Below are 11,971 nucleotides of genomic sequence, written 5' to 3'. Positions count from 1 at the left end.
AGCTCTACTTGATGATAACTTGGTTATGGAAGAAGGGGGGGGGGGGGGAGAGAGAGAGACAGAGACAGAGACAGAGACAGAGAGACAGAGAGAGAGAGAGATCATGCAATGGATGACTTTTTGTCACGGTCTCGTTTATTGAAGGCTAAAAGCCCAGTTTTTAAGGCATACAGGCAGAGGAAAAAGGGAGGGGTTAAAGCATGATCCAAAAAAAAAAAAAAAAACAGAGTGAAGGACAAAGTTGGGGGATGCTAATTGCAGGTGTGAACCTTCTTGTGATTTATCTCAGAGTCCTGGTGCCGCGGCTCCAGAACGCTGGATGGCTTGTCTCTGAAGTCCGAGTCTTCCAAGGTGTTTGTTTTGGGCAACACCGAAATGCTGGATACTTTTTAACAGCCCCAGGTATCATCTCAGGGCAGAGATCAAATGATTCCCAGAGCATTCTTGGGTAGAGATAGATTAGAGCAACCTTGGGAATGAGGGAGTGACACAGCCCTTAACAAAGGACCATTTGGCTATTAGGTGAGAGCTGTCAAAGGCCTGGTTTATCTCAGCCTGGTCTCCAACACTATGGTGCCACAGACTAACCTCTATTGGGTCTCTGATCTGTAGCGAACAGGTTTCCGGTTGCAGGTGACCAAGGGTCTGTGAGAACTGACAGACAGGAACTCAAGGGAGAACTGAAACTGAATGTATTTTGTCCAAAATGAACACCAGACCTTTAATACAGAAGAAAAACAAGAAATCCAGGCAAACACATCCACCAAGTTACTTTGACACAAAACAAAAAGAATGCATACATAAAGAGATGGCGGGAGCCAGGCCACGTTTACCACTGAGAATAGGAACAACCCTTAATTAAAAAGATCAGCTAAATAAAGGAGCCAGGTGAATGCTCTGATGCAATGCTAGTCTAGTCTATTGTTAAACCTACCACCTGGGGTTCTTTAGTAAATACCTGATTAGGCTATTCCTTTGGGCCTAGTGAAAATTCCTGCACAGGGGAATTCCCTTGTACTAACCCTTTCATATGACAACCCATCTATTTCCTAGACCATTGTGTGGGCCATTGGGTTTGGGTGTGACTCAGGATTTTCCTAAGTAATTACTATGCAGATTAGCCCTAAGTTTTTCTAGCTCTATTCAAGTAAATAGTAATGCCTGATTATTTTCACTGTCTCTACTAGAAGTGAATTTGAATGTTACTGAATAGGTAACATTCTTACTGAATTCCAAGCTCACCATCGGCTTCAAGGATTTTCTAGGAACCATTGGAACACTGGGGAGGCTTAGTTATGTGTCAAAATCAATCCTTAAAGGCACTTATAATAAAAACAATACTGAAAGAGAGCACATGGATCCATATTTCAGACTAATGTGGAGACAGGGTTTGAGTGTACGGGCTATTGGAATGCCAAGGTACCAGGAGGCTGTTTCCGTGAAACTCTTTGCCTCGTGACTGCTTCCAGGCTTTTAGGCCTACCAAGCAGACTGCACTGGAGTGGACATAGCACCTTGGATCCTTTTACCACCCCTGAATGGTCAACAAAGAAACAACATTCCTTACCCAAGGCTGCAGAGTCTGCCCTGCTGGAGGAACAAGTCTTGGCCTCTTCTGTTCTGAAATACTACTTCTGGCAGGGAAGAAAGTGAATCCTGCAGGGTCATGATGGACTTTTCTATCTCCTGTATATCTGCATCTATTGCCATCCGTAGGGCCTTGTAATTCTTATCTTGGAGTATTAGGGCTGACACCACTACATTAGCAGCTCCAGCTAGTCTATGCCACAGAAAGAACCAAATAACACAGTGGAAATTGGTACATTTTTAACCCAAATGTTTGGAGATGCTAGCTGGTTGAAGACATCCTGCCCAGAATAAGTCACTGAGTACAAACTGTACTAGAATATAAAAATCCTCAGTTACATTTACAACCAGGCCATAATGCATGGAGTAAGCCTGGAAGTACAAGCTCACCAAGCATTCTCTGGGGACATCATGTATCCTACAACAGTAGGGATTACTGTGAGGTTGCAGAGGAGGGATTAGGCTGTGGGTACCTTATTTCTAATGCAGAGTCCTAGTGAGGTAATCAACAGTTCTATGTTAAGTCCAGGGATAGAGAAGTTAAGAACTGGCTGTCCAATAGCCCTTCTTGCCAGCCACTGTGAACTTGATGACAAGGTTGTTGTATCACCCCCTGGGGGTACACAGATAGTAAGGCGGCTCCCAGTTTATCCACCATTGCAACATTAACATGGGAGTGGTGTATCCATATCCTGATCTCGTCTATCTTAACAGATGTAGGTGTTGTCAGGATCATGATGTGATGTCCTTTCCAGTGAGGTTCCAAAGTCTTGTGGTTATTTCTCTTAATCTAGACTTTGTCACCTGCTTCAAAGCAACAGAGGCTGGGAGGAACAGACCAATGAATCTGGCAGATGGTAGGCTAGAGTTGCTTCTGAACACTATGGAGGGTTGCCAAGGATTTTAAAGATGTATGTTTGTCATATTCAGTTAAGATATTAAACTGGAGGTTAGGAAGGATGGGAAGGGGCCCCCCATATAGAATCTGAAAGTGAATGAAACCTAAAGTATAGGGGTGTACCTAGCCCTACATGAGGCATAAGGTAGTGTGGGACAAAAAAAACTATGGGGTCCCTCATCTGCTCAGGGCTAGAGCCACTGGGCAAAGCTGATACAGGGATTCTGACTGCATCATAGACCCCATGGAACCACTGAGTGGGCTTTGGACTATGAGAAGCCACTGGATCCCACTCTGGGGTGGGAAAGGGCACAGTCTGGGTTCTTCATGGAACTGCAGGAGTCAGGCTCCAATTCTTGGGCACCACAGTCTGCTGGGTACCATGGTAAAGCTGGTTGTAGGGTCCCTGGGCTTCATGGAGGTCAGGGATGACAGGTTATCACTCTCTGATATTGCTGCTGTATGTCACAGAAGAGCTGAGAACAGACCCTCGGGTGGACACTGGCCGGGGGGGGGGGCTGAAGAAAAAGGGGTAGGAGGAGAGCTCTGGCAGGTTCCCCCTGAAAGGAAAGAGTCTGGCTAGCTCAGGGAGATTTCTCAGTGGGTGTCTCAGGTTAGTGGCTGGAACACAGGGAGGCTTCCTGGCAGGAGGTTAAACTGTTGTTCCTTAGAGGGAAACCTGATCCATTGCTCCAGTATGCTGGATCCAATGACAAGAGATGGCCCGTGGTTTTAAGGCATTTATTGTAGAAAGGCAGAGAGAGGGAGAAGTGTAGGGAAGTAGAGGGTGGCCATGGCCACATGGAAAGAAGGGGGAAGGGAAGGTGGAGAGGGGGGCAAGAGAATAAGAGGTAAGAGAGCCAGAGATCAAGGAGGGGTCAGCAGCTCCTTTTATAGTGGGCTGTGCCATCCTGGCTGTTGCTCTGTAAGTGTGGGGAGGAACATATCTGGCTTTTAGCAGGTAACTGTTGGGGTGGAGTCCAGACAGAATACCAGAAGCTTGGGACATTATCTACATGACTGATGGCCACATACCTCTCTGAAGGGGGCTGTGGGAGGTTGTAGCTACAACAGGAGCCAGGGGCCCAGGAGGTGTGGCTGAATTCCCACCATCCCATGAAGGCATAAGTCACTGCCCACAGGTCTCCAGGGTTCCAGGCCTGGGCTTGACCAGGAGCCAGGCTGTCTGTGCACAGTTCACCATCCCACAAGTTAGGCAGGACGTCAGTTTCAATGGTTAATTTGGTCAAGGCCTTCTTCAGGCCATAAACTCTGGGGTCTGTATGCACAATGTCATTTCCAATTTGTCCCCAGAATCTGTGCTAGAGATTGAGTTACCTGAGAGATGAATACTAGTCCACTGTGAGATCCAAGCAAGGTAAGAAAAACATACCTGGGTAAGATGTCTTCCAGAAATTTCTTTACCAGTATGTTAGCAGTCTCCTTCTTTGTACCATCCTGGAAAGGTATCTACAAAATCTAGCAAATACTTATCCATATGTTCCTGGTTGCACTTCTGTATAATCTATTACTCAATTGGCCCCTGGCCATTGGCCCCTCTCTGATCCTGATTCCTGTAGGGACTACTTGACTTGAGCCTGAGAGTGCACAACCTGGCATGTGGCACAATCTGAGATTTCCTAGGCCAAATATTTTGTATCTTGCTCCTCACAGCAATTACTTCAGTTTACTGTGACCAAGTGTGAAGCTTGATGAATCTGATGGATGAATTTCTTAGGAAACTCCTTAGGTAGGGTGGTGCAGCCTTCAGAGGTCAGTAGCCATCCATCTCTTCTGTAAACTCTGTGGCATTTCACTTGATTTTGTTTATCTTCACCAGTATGTTCAGGGATGCCTGGGAGTGCCTGGGGTCAGCAAAGCTAACAGGATGTTGGCAGTGGAAGATTGGGAGGCCTCCCTTTTGGCTTAACAGCTTGTATGTTCCCTCAGGCTATTTCTGATGTCCAGGGCAATGAATTATGAACACTTTGAGAGAAAGTCATAATTCCTCCAATAAAGCAAGTACTCTATCCTTATTTTCAATGGATGTTCCTTCAGCAGTCAATAATCCCCTCTCTTGATGTACCAACCTATGTACAAGACTCACAGCAAAGACATATATACTGTCAGTATAGATGTTATAGATGGCCCCTTTTGCCAGTTTTAAAACCTGGGTTAGAGCCTTTAGTTCAGCTTTCTGGGTTGAAGTGCTTGGCAGCAAAGAAGTATCCCTAATAGCAGAGTTCCACTCTCCCTGCATACATGATTGCATTCTGGATGGAACTGTACCCATCCATAACATAGATACATTCTGCATCAGTCAAGTATGGTGTGATGATCTCGACATGCCCCAGAACTATAGAGCAATCAGGCTGCATGTCTGAGGATGGGTCAGGTAGCAGGGTGGCTGAGTAAAGGGAAGATGATGGGTTCTATCTTATACAAAGGGGATTCCAAAGTAGAGCTTGAAAGTGTACCAGTCTGGCTTTGGACAGGCACCAGCTGGACAGATTTTTGATGGTCTCCTCAATAGCATGGGGGGTAGTAATAACAAGTTTCTGCCCCATGGTTATTTTGTTAGCATCCTTGATTAGCAAAGCAGTGACAGCAATGATTAGAAGTCAGGCTGGCCATCCTTGGGCCACCAGGTCCAGCTTCTTAGCTAAATAAGCCACAGGTCTTGTCCATGATCCCAAAGTTTGGGCGAGCACTCCCTTTGCTAATCCCTTGCTCTGAGCCACATACAAGTGTAAATTAAAGGTTTGTGAATGTCTGAGAAGGCCAAGGCCGGTGCCTCTAACAAGACTCCTCCTAAAGTCTTAAAATCCGTGTCCATCTCAGGAGTCCATTCTATTTTATCTTCTTGGCCCCTAGTGGCCTCATACAATCATTTGACTATCTCCTTGAACCTTGGCACCCAAAGTCTACAGAACCCAGCAGATCCCAGAAATCCCTGTACCTGCTTTAGAGTTGATGGAACTAGGATGCTAAGGATGGTTTGCTTCCAGGAATCTGACAGCATGCATTAGATGCCCCCCGCCCACCTTGAATATGTACTCCATATAAGTGACCTAAAGTCAAAAAAGCTGGGTCTTCCTACCAGACACTCAGTAGCTACATGGATTCAACTCCTGTAGCAAGTCCCGTGTGGCCTCCTGGCATTTCTCCAAGTCCTTAATGCAATCAGGATATCATCTCTAGACTGGAGTACAGTTTTTTGGGAATGGGCCCACCAGTACTCACCCAAGTCATCATGTATTGCCTAGTCAAAGATGGTGGGTGCATTGTTGAATCTTTGAGGAGGGTGTGTCCAACTATGTTGTCTCTCCAAATCTTGCCATTCTAAGGCACAAAGAGGCAGGCCACAAAGCAATTCAGTGGCTGAAGCTTCCAGCCTATGCCAGGGGCAGCTTGGTTAATAAAAGCCATGTTCATGGTTGACTGGTGCTCCCTGGATTTGGGGTAAAAGCAGTGTAGATCCAATAAACTTTTTTTTAAAAAAAAGTATTTCTAGATAATCACTGGGGCTCCCATTCTTGCCCTGCATCACCTGGCTCACCTTAGATAAATCTGTGAACCATCTGGTGGCCTGTAGGAGACACCCATCAGAATCTGATGATAGGTCCAGAAGTGTTTTCCTTACCTTCAGAAGTGTTAAAATCCCAGTCAGGTTGAGTCAAAGGAAAGGCTGCATTGTTATCAGCCTGAACTTGAGTGGGCAGCCTATTTGCACCTAGAGCCAATTTCTAGGTAGTTCCCACAACTGCCTCTCTCTTATATAGAAGACCTGGAGCAATTTCTGACAGTCATCCCAGGTGGCCAGGTAAGTCAGCATGAGTGAATCTAGACCTGTGAAGCTGAAAATGGGGGGTTCTGTAAGTTTCAATTGTTAAGATCGTTACTGGCAAATGGCATGTATTGAACTGTCTCCCCTGAGCAAATTGGGATCCCCTAGTCTGATTGGGGAAGGCTTTAGTAAAGTCAGCACTCTGGGATGTACAGGCCCAAATATGAGTTGGACTTAGAGGTGGAATAGTCAGGGGAAACATGAGTTTCTCCTCCTCTTCCTGTGCTCTCTGGACACGTGCAGCAGCATCAGAAATATGAATGGGGGATAGAGACAAAGATCTTCTATAGGAGTAGAAAGGGGAAGCAAGGCAGGGGGTTGAGGCTGACCCTCCTTTAGAGGAAGAAGGGTGGGGAGTGTTGAGGCCTGTAACTAAAATGTCTCATCTAAACAAGGGAATTCTTGACCAAGTATTGACACGTGGTGATATATGACACTTGGTCTGGGTGGTCCCAGACTTCATAAACTAAACCTTTACCCTGTAAATGATGGGGAGATGGTAAGTCCCCTCCTCAGGGCATTCTATTTTATATGCGGGTCCATTCATTCCTGCAAAAGGTAGCTAGTTTGCAGAAACAAACAACCAGAATGAGTCTTCTGTGACACAGCAAAAGTCCTTAAAATGATTCAGGACCAAACCCAGTGCAGTACTTTGTGCCTGTCCCATTCTAGGATTCAAAGAAAAATTTGTACAAGCAGATAAAATGCACAAACAGAATACATACACACAGACACATAAGGACATTCTAGAGAGAATAAACACAAATCTAAAATGCTGTCTCAGATGGTTTTCCTCCTTGTGCATGGGAGGCCCATAGACCCACAGCAGACTCAGAATTCAGATAAGAACTAGCAACTTCTCCTGCTCTGGTAGAGGGTCAGCAGCAGCATCCATTGCCTCTGGCCAGGTAACAAAATATGAATCAGCTTTGTCCCTCTCTACCTTCAGATTAAACCCGAAGGAAAAATGCAGATTAAACCCATAACAGAATCACAGAGATGGACAAGACAAAAGACAAGTGGGTACTGTGACTTACCAAAAACACGTAACTATTTGGGTCAGGGGGTCTCCAGCAAATCCCATACAATAGCCACCCAATATAAGCGTACAGGATTCACTGAAGAATAGTACCCTGGATTCAAATACTATGTAAAGGCAAAGTGTGTTTTATTCTGCAGAAGTTCAGCATGCTGAAGTATCCCTGCCCAAGTGAGCTTGTGGGCCCCATTTAAAGTACATTAGGGGAGTTCTGGGAAGGGTGATCTCTACCATTGGCTCTATCTCTATGGATAATCCAGAAGCATTACTGGGGAAATTTGGAAACTGTTACTAACCCATTGTCCTTACATAAGGTGAGGTGTCAGAGCCCCTTTTGAGGCTTGGACTTGCCAGGACTTGTCCAGTTCTTGGAAACAGAGATTTAGGCCTTGTCTCCTGAACTACAAATTTGAAGCCTGTCATGGAGTCAGCCTGTTTCAATAGATTCATTGATCAATCCTTCTCTTAAGTGACCAAGTCAGATGGACTTCATGATGCCATCCTATAAGTTTAATGCCTGGGAATCTTCTACATAAAAGATGACATCATCAGAAAATAGAAAGACATATCACGCCTTGTCTTCCTTATTATTGTGCCTTTTCTTTATGTCTCTCACCTAACTGCTCTTGCTAAAACATTAATATCATATTTCAAAGTATTGATGAAAACGAGTATTCTTTTCTGGTTCCTAATCTTAAAGGACAGTTTTTCACACTTGAGATGTCATACATGGGCTTGCCATATAAACCTTGTGAGGTATATAATGTTTGATACAGTTTCAATAGGCTGTATTCTAAAAGCTCATGGATTAAATGTGTGACCCCCAAATTTGGCAATATCAATAGTTAATAAGACCTTTAAGAGATAGAGTATAAAAAATTGCAAAGATATTTGTAGAACCTTCCAGTAAAGGAGTTAATATAATATGCTAGTTGGTTCCTACAACAGTGCTGGTTTTCTATTCTGCATGTAATCTCTTCAAGTACTTGTTACATGATGCATCTGAAATGATGTAGTTCATCCCAGATGATTAGACTAAGAGCCAAAACCATGCTGTTTGGATTTTCAGCCTATATTTTTTCTTCACACAGTGTCAAAAACCAGGTAGTCATTTATAGCCACATAAAATAGGCTAATCCATGCTGATATATGATTTGCTGATAATAACTATTATATAAATGAGCACTGTATTTTTTATTTTTATTTTTATTTTACAATTTATTTATTTATTCTTTAGTCCAGACTTTATCCCCTTCCCAGTCCACCTTCTGACTGTTCCACATCCCACATCTCCTCCCCTCCACTCCCTGTCTCCAAGACATTCCCACCCACCCCTTCCCTACCACTTGCCACTATATGCAGATCTATGTTTTATTTTTAACTGAGAAAATCTGATTATTTCATTATGTTAGGAAAAAAGTATTCTTGCTACATATACCTGATAGCAGATGTTTTTAAATTGGTTATTTTATTTATTTATATTTCAATGTTGTTTGCCTTCCCAGTTTCTCCTCTGCAACCCTCCCTGTCCCATCTCCTCTCCCCTTTTCCTTTATGAGGTTGTTCCCCAACTCACCCACACATCCATTCCTACCTCACCACTCTACTATCCCCTTATGTTGGAGTATTAAGCCACCACAGGACCAAGGGCTTCCTCTCACATCAATGCCAGATGAGGTATGCTATATATGTAGCTGAGCCATGGGTCTGTCCATGTGCACTCTTTGGTTGGTGGTTTAGTCCCTCAGAGCTCTGGGTGCTCTGGTTAATTGATACTAGTTTTCTTCCTATGTGGTTGCAATCCCCTTCAGCTTTTTCAGTCATTCCTTTAACTATTCCATTAGGGTCACCAGGCTCACTCCCATGGTTGGCTGTGAGTATCCTCATCTGTATTGCTGAGGTGCTGGCAGAGCCTCTCAAGGGACAGCTAAGTAGCCTCCCCAAGCCTTGAGCAGGCTGGCTCAGACCTGTTCTGCCACTGTGAATGAGACCACCTAGGGTGGAGTCTTCTTACCTAGATAGGTCTATTGTTCTGCTACCTGTGCTCTTCTCCAAGACACTGCTACCCACTGAGAGGCTGAATCTGCCTCCTGAGACATTCCTGATTATGCAACAGCCTGGTGGCTAAGTGCTGACAGCCTGGAGACAAAGCATTAAGAGCCTGGCATGACAGAGGATGGGCATTCCTCCTTTATAAGCTCAGACTCTGAAGTAAACTCTGGGGCCTAGATCAGTATCTTGTCTTGGTCTCATTATTTCTCCAGTCATTTCCTCGAATACAGCTCCAGCCTCCCATTCAGGAACCCTGTTTGTGTAGCTGCAGGTGGCAACAGATGGCGTCCAACCAGGGACCTGAATACAGAAGGACCAACTGAGGGAACACTGTCTTGGTAGAGCTCTATGGGAAGATTAAGAAGAAGATGTATCCCTGTACAGTAAGCAACATACAGCATTAAAATTAATGCTACAAATGTCATCTTTTGAAGGTTGTTGATTGCAAGGCAGCAAAAAGTATTCAGGCTAAACTGAGTCAGCACTGGCCCAGTGCTGATATCAGCTAGGGGTTGACAGTGGAAAATGGGAGTGAAAAATTCTAAACAGGCATTTGTACACAGTCAAGAACTGCATCAAGTGAGAGGAATAGGGCTCAAAATAATAAAATAAAATAAAATAAAATAAAATAAAATTTAAAAATGGAGATGCTAGATATACAAATGACATGAGAGAGAGAGAGAGATCAAGATGGAAGGAAAATGGATTTCAGAGCTCTTCCAGGGACAGAGGGAAATTGGGAGATGTTCTGTTTGCTTTCTGACCCATACAGGAGACACCCTTAGTTCTGGTTACATCAAGTTCTATACCCTTTCTGTATTGTCTGTGTTTGGTGCACCAATCTGTCCACTTGTCAATTCATGTGTGTTTTTGTTCCATTGTCTAAATGACTGTTGTTCTATGTTTAATGTTGAAAAAAAATTGGTTAAAACTTTATCTGTTGGCTATCCATCTCTTGATTCAGTCTCAGTTTACACAGCAGAGGCTGATAACAATAATAAAAAACATTGCCCTGCACCTTAGTCAGGAGTAGCACACAGCAGGATAGATCCTGCTGAAAAACTGTTTTTCTTTTGTTGTTTGTTCGTTTTTATAGGAGTCTATGGCTTCTTAATTCTAAGGCAAATGATCTGATAGTTGTTTTTTCTTAGACAATTCTCTACAATTGTAATTATTGGGTTCAGCAAATGACAAAGTGATTTTTATCTTAAAATTATAGCTAGAAAAAGTAAAATTATTTGATTAGTCTAAATTTATAAGATTTGTGTAGCCAAATCATTTGGTTTCTGACCACTCTTAAAAGTATAACTATGCTCTCTATGTCTTGGTCATAGAGTATTGGCTTATAAGTTATTGGGTATGACTAAAAAGGTGTAGCATTGGTAACAAAAAAATTAGCTCAGGGTTGGAGTCCTTTTAAACAACAACACATGGCATAAACCAGCCCAGAAAACTAGGCCTCTAAAGATACTTCTAAATTGGGATAATATTTTATGTAATTCTTATCCAAGAAAGTAGACTTATAAGAGATAAGATTTAAAACAATGTCTCTTTAATGAAGCATTAAAATTTACACTGTCATGCATTCATATGTATGAATTGGCAGCCAAACTTCTTTGTATTCTGAAAGTAAAATATATATATATATATATATATATATATATATATATATATATATATACTAACATTGCAAAGAAACTTAAAAATTATGGCTAAAATTGCCAGCGTTCCATTGACTGCAGTTTGCAGTTTGATCACAAACTTAAGATTTTTAGCTCACCCATATATTGTAATTAGGATGATTACAAGAGTAATCATCTTATGAGAACACTAACATGGCTCATTGTGTCTGTTAGCACTGGGATACTCCAAGCCCCAGCCTAACCATGTGACCCTTGACCTAAATTGGCAGGACAACGACCTTCAATCCCACAATCCACTTGGCTCAGTTCCCGCCCTCACTGGTGTGACAGCATTTTCTGTATAAAGTAGGAAGCCCTCTTCTCTTCGCTCTCTTCACCCTCTCCTTTTCTCCTCCTCTTTCTTCTCTCCCCCCTCTTTCTCTCTCATTTTTCTTCTCTACCCTTCTACCTGCTTTGCTGCTCACCCCACCCCATTCCCTCATAATAAACCTCTCTCATATGGAACATCTTGGCCTGGTCTGCTGCTTGGTTATCTGCCCAAAATATAAAATTGGTTCCGAAACCCAGGAAGGGATTACATTAAGCGGAAAAGCCAGCAGCCACTGGTGCCTGGTGTGCCCGAGGGGCACCCAGTGGATTCAGCAGCGGGCACCAAACACAGCATCCACAGTAAGACTCCCACTGCCTTGTAGCCAGCTCCAGCAGCTCAGCTCCAGCCGCTTGGCTCGAAAGTTCCCCTTTCCCCTCTCCAAGCCAGAACTCTTGGCAACCCCACCTCCTGCTGGGGTTTTAAATCCCAATCAGAAGGGATCAACCACTATTAAGCCTTTGTCCCCATTCTAGCACCTAAGTGGTTGCTTGAGAAACAACCTGACTGGGGCTCACGCAAAGGCGGGGGGGGGGGG

The sequence above is a fragment of the Mus pahari genome, chromosome 13 (genome assembly GCF_900095145.1).
Source record: "Mus pahari chromosome 13, PAHARI_EIJ_v1.1, whole genome shotgun sequence".
NCBI classification, from domain to species: Eukaryota; Metazoa; Chordata; class Mammalia; order Rodentia; family Muridae; genus Mus; species Mus pahari.
The sequence above is the reverse complement of the archived record's forward strand: the minus strand, read 5'-3'. Positions refer to the sequence as shown.